Source organism: Silene latifolia, chromosome 11 (genome assembly GCF_048544455.1).
Source record: "Silene latifolia isolate original U9 population chromosome 11, ASM4854445v1, whole genome shotgun sequence".
Taxonomy (NCBI): domain Eukaryota; kingdom Viridiplantae; phylum Streptophyta; class Magnoliopsida; order Caryophyllales; family Caryophyllaceae; genus Silene; species Silene latifolia.
Genome location: NC_133536.1, coordinates 105,228,973 through 105,234,586, shown reverse-complemented (window position 1 = coordinate 105,234,586; position 5,614 = coordinate 105,228,973). Strand labels below are relative to the sequence as shown.

The 5,614-nt window shown below is 41.4% G+C and overlaps 1 non-coding gene across 1 annotated transcript; it reads right to left on the bottom strand.

Annotated features, from left to right (window-relative positions):
- Positions 1–4,431: 4,431 nt before the first annotated feature.
- Positions 4,432–4,538, bottom strand: LOC141616295 (small nucleolar RNA R71). The gene has a single exon (XR_012530651.1). It is a non-coding gene; the product is annotated as a small nucleolar RNA R71 (small nucleolar RNA).
- Positions 4,539–5,614: the final 1,076 nt, after the last annotated feature.

The window sequence follows — 5,614 nt, the reverse complement described above, 5'->3', positions numbered from 1 at the left end:
GCTAAGTGTAGGAACATGGGTAGTTGGTGTGAGAACATATGGAAGGAACAAAACGTAACATAATATTGAAGGCAGCAGGACGTCGGTAGAAACTGCTGGGGGAATATGCTCGCTTCGGTCTCAAGCGAACTCCATATCTTGAGAGGTACAATCGGCTGTCATGAACTCTCGCTGGGAAAATAATTGAGGCGTGTCAAAACACCGTCGGAGAAAACCTGCTCATTGTTGCAAGTGAAGTCTTGATAAAATACTGCGACAATTCACAGTCTGCTCGAAAATACGGGTTCGAACGAAGAATAAATATCAAACGGACCAAATTTACGATATATGGTGTTGGAGAAGAGGCGCACCAAAGATGGGCCCACGAATAACGAACTTGTAACGAATTTTTGAAAATTGAATTGGAGGGAAGCTAAGGAAGAGGCGCAGCAAGAGCTGCGATTCTTGGAAGAGGCGCAGCACCTGCTGCGTCTTTTCCTGGGTTCGTCCCTGTCTGAGTAAAAACTCGACAGAACCCGTGTTTATTCATTATTCATAAAACACAAAAATTCTCTAAAACTCTCTCAAATTTCGTCGACATTCCGCCAAAACTTGATCAAGATCTTGCATTTATTATGACTAATCGAGGTATGTGTCTCATTCTTGCTTAAACATCCGCATTTTGCTTAATTTGAGCCGAAAAAATTAGGGTTTTCAATCCTAATATGTCGAAAATTTGGGGCTTTTCCCCGAAATGAATTTGCCTTGTGGAATTGATATTAGAAATGGATAATTGATAGTGTAAGGAACATAACCATGTGTTCTTTTTGAATTTTCATTGAGTATTGAGCATTTGAGTAGAATTGAGACGGTTTCTCAACTGTTTCGTAAATTGCTTCGAAAATGACCTTAGGAATGCCCATTTGTGTTGAAATTTGGTATTTGGAATCCTTGTGTGATGGGTAAACTTCCTACCATCTCATATTTTTGATTTCTGGCGGCTTTTTCAGGATACTTTCCTATGGCATAATCGCCGTTATAACGAAATGCTACTGAAATTTCGACTCAAACCCACGACTAGGCTCGAATTTAGACTTGACTTGACCCATTTTACCACATGAGCGGTCGGGTTTTGAAATAAATGGCCAAAGATGGCGAGAAAAGAGCTATTTTCGGAGCTTGAAAGGCTTGAAAACACCCTGACTGAGGCTCGCCGTCACTTGACGCGGCCTAATTTACTCTAATTTTGCAGGTGACGTGGCTTCTACGTCGGGGAGGGCTCCCATGGATGTGGATACTGACTTCGAACATTCTCTTACTTTTGAGGAGGTGTTAGAGGAGGCGTTTGCTGAGCAGGCTGCTGAGGAGGTTGCTGAGGAGGAGGCCCCAAGGCGGGCCAACGTCGGACGAGGTGGTCACCAGCTAGCGAGGCACCCCAGTGGGCTGATAAATGGGATGACCGACATCTCATTTGGGTAGCGGAGAGTCACCTGTCTTACAGGACGGTGAAGAGCATGGTAAATCTCAAACTCGTCACTCTCTCATTATCTTTCTTTACTCATTTATTTGTCGTTTCATTTCTCTTTCACTTCGGGCTAAAGATAGCTTTGCGTCGAATCGATATAGGAGGCTGGGAACATGAGGTCCTTTTCTGGCTACACGATGATGATGGAGGCTTACGGGAGACTGTCGGAGGAGGAGCAGGCCATCATCGCGCTTGGAGCTTTCGGAGCTTTGGTTGGAGAGTGGAGGGAGATCAAGGGAAGAAAACTTCGGGCTAACCTTTGCTTGATTGGAGCCTTCCTTGATCGGTACTGGGACACGACCTCGACCTTTCACATGCCTTTTGGCGAGGTCGGGGTCACGTTGGAGGACTACGACATGATTTCTGGTCTGCCGAGTGGAGTGGAGGCTGTGGTGTGGCCGTCGACGGCCATGAGGGTGGACTCGATCGAGGCCAGTGATGTGACCATTATTTGAGAATATTTAGCCCCCGAATTAGCCTTGTTCCCATGCTTTTTAGTGCATATTTAGGTCATTTATTGTCTCTAGTCCTTTGTTTTGCATATTCTTTGAGGTTTTGTTCCCTTGATAGGAGAGGAGTGCAAACCTTGCATTTTCATGGCAAAATAGAGCTAAATTGATCGAATCTAATGACCAAGCATCAAAGAGAAGACAAGACTAGAAGGCCTTTGTACATATTATAGTAGATGGGCAATGATGAAGAAATCCTTGCATCCCCGACTAAATCCCGGAGGCTTATTGGAAGAAGAAAAAAAGAAAAGGAAGCTGTAAGACAATCCGCCCGTCCACCCAAAGAAGACGCTCGTCCAACACGAGCAGAATCCGAGCGTCTTTGTGGAAGGGACGCCCGTCCATCAACACGACAATCCGCCCGTCCAGCGCAAGAATCCGCTCGTCCAGCAGCCAGGCAATCCGCTCGTCCCGACACCTTGGACGCTCGGATTCCCTTACAGCCCCATACGTCCTTTCTTCATGCTCCGTGAAAGATGCGCATATTTATGAAAGACCGGCAAAAAGGAGACCGACATCTCTTTTGAGAGGAGCGATTCCTCAAGGACTTAATCGTCATTTAAGCCCTTAGTAAACCCTAATTTGTGTACCTAATCCCCACAATAAATACCCCATTAGGCTAATTAGATAATCATGTTCTTCTTATCAATCCTTAGTGTAGATTATATCATTCTAATCTCTTCTTAATCTTGTAATCAACTTTTAATCAAGTCTTAATATAAATCTCATCTCCTTAATTTCTCTTTTGTTCATCTTTCATTTGGGTAATTGAAGATTATTTGGGTTATTATTGGGAGATTGACAACCTTCCAATCAATCATCAAGTACTTCTATTATTCTTTGCTTTATTATTGGAATCATTAGTAGGTATAATTCTCTTAATCCCTTTTTAATTATTGTTAATCATCTTCATTTATTCATCATGTCTTGCTTTGTTAATATGATTGACAACCTTGTTAACATGCTAAACTTGATAATGAGTGAGTAGTTTCCTTAACTAGGGTTAATGGGTAATTAGGGGAAACCAACATGGGGGATGATTCATGCTTAAATTAATATATTTTCATAGTTTATTTGCTTGCTTGTTATGATATCAACTCATGCACATGTTATATTTGATGAAATGTGAGCCTATGAATCCTTGCATTTTTTACCCATCACTTACCTTTTCAATGACACTTGTAAGACATAAACCAACTCGAGTCTCATTAGACCATGCATGTAGTTGAGTAGGGAGGATTAAGTCGACTTGTAGGTGTTGTACAATCTAATCGATTCGGCTCCGGGACCCAAACCTTCCTAGGATTGTAAGATATAAACCAACTCGATCCATCACAACAATAATTGCTTGCTTATAATTTGAGAATATGTTTGTATGATCAATTCCCATGAATCCCCTATGACCTCATGACACCCTAGTGCTTTTAATCAATTGTTTACATCTCATTTTAATCATCTTGCTTGTTTACTTTTATTGCTATTTAGTTTAGTGATCTTCTCATCTCAACCCAAATTGTGACACCCCTAGACACCGCTACTTGCAATCGAAAATCCTACATCAATACCCGTCCCTTGGGATTCGACCTTTACTTGCCTCTTTACTAATAGTAGAGTTGTTTGTGTAGTTATAAATATTGTTTTGGTCTAGGTGCGTTTAACGACAAGTAACCGAAAACTAAACCTCCAAGTGAGTCCGACCAAAAATGGCGCCGTTGCCGGGGATGGTGTTAACTTGATTTGATTTTCTTAGATTGTTATTAGTTGTGTCTTTCTTTGCCTTGGGGAAGTAAAACTCCTCAAGGTTTGTTCTAATTATTTTCAAGTTGTTTGATATTTTTCATGTCTAGAAGATCACAAGGTAACTTGTTACCCATTGATCACGAAATTGAAAGGACTTTGACAAACAATAGAAGACTTGCTAGAGGTACTTTGAGAGGTATTGGTGAGGTTGTAGATATTCAACCAAACACTATTGAGTTCATCAACCCTTTTGCAAGAGAAGGTGAGGAGAACCCAACACCAAATCCAACACAAAATCAACCCACAATGCCTAAATTCTCATCACATTCCGTACCAACCGAGGAGAACCTACCCAATGGTACTCCCACACCACAACACTTGACCGGAAATTTTATCGCCAAATCCGCATTTATCCAATTAGTCGAAAGAAGCCAATTTGGGGGGATGCCTAGTGAAGACCCTCACTCTCACATGGAGACTTTTTGTGACTATTGTGATGCGATTTCACAAACCGGTGTAACTCAAGACCAAATTCGATGGGTCTTATTTCCTTTTTCTCTAATCGGCACCGCAAAACAATGGTTGAAAAGCCTTGATAAGGCTACTCTTGGAATTGACTCTTGGAAGAAGTTGGCTCTAGCTTTCTACAAAAAATTCTACCCTCCGAAAAAGACTAACATGCTAAGAGCTCAAATTACGGGTTTTAAGCAAAGGGATGAAGAATCTTTGTATGAAGCTTGGGAGCGGTTCAAAGGAATTTGTCGCTCATGTCCTCATCATGGACTTAGCGAGTGGTTCTTGGTACAACAATTTTGGAACGGTCTTTATGAAGACTCAAGAAACATTCTCAACATGGGATCAAATGGTATGTTCACCGAAGTTGACGATAATCAAACTTGGAACAAGATTGAGAAAATGGCGGTCCATAATTCACAATATAGTAGACCTCGCAAGGCTACTAGAGGAGGAAAGCACGAAGTGGACTTCATTACTCAATTGGGTGCTCAACTTAGTGCTCACATTGATACCATTAACTTGAAATTCGAAAAGGCCATGGCTAAACTTGAAGAAGCCTCAAAATCACCAAAGCATCATGTTAATGCCATGGTAACATCTTCATCAATCCCAAGTGGGATATGTGAGAATTGTGGAACTTTGGGACATGACCAAAGTGAATGTAGGGGAACTAATGAGCAAGTGAATGCTTTTCAAGCATACAAGAGTGGTACCCCTTATTCAATTATTACAATGAAAACACCAAATTCCACCCAAATCTCTCATACAAAAGCCAAAATGTTCAAAACCCTCAACAAACATACACCCCAACTCCCATGAGAAACCAAAATCAAAGACCCTTTTATAACCAAAACCAAGGTTACCAAAATCAAACTCCATACAATCAACAAAATGACCAAGGTTTTGATGTTCAAAAAGCGGTCCTCCAAATGCAAAAGAATCAACAAGAGTTTTTCACTCAAATGCAAAAGGATAGTCAAGCAAAGGACATCACCATCAACAACATCTTAGCCCACACAAAAATGTTGGAGACTCAATTGACCCAACTTGCATCTTCAAGTTCTCAAAGGCAAAAGGGGCAATTACCACCTCAAGGTAATCCCCCAAGACATGAAATGGTTAGTGTCATTCACTTGAGGAGTGGTACGAGATATGAGGACCAAAGAAGCAAGTTGAGGATGAAGTTGTGGAAGCTAGTGACAAAGAAGAGGTTGTGCAAAACTCCAAGGATGGAGAACCAACAAAAGAAGAAGTTTCAAAGAAAAATGAAGAGAAGGCCAAGGAGAAAGAGCCCATCATGATTAGACTTCCATTCCCAAGTCGTCAAGCCAAACCCAAATTTGAT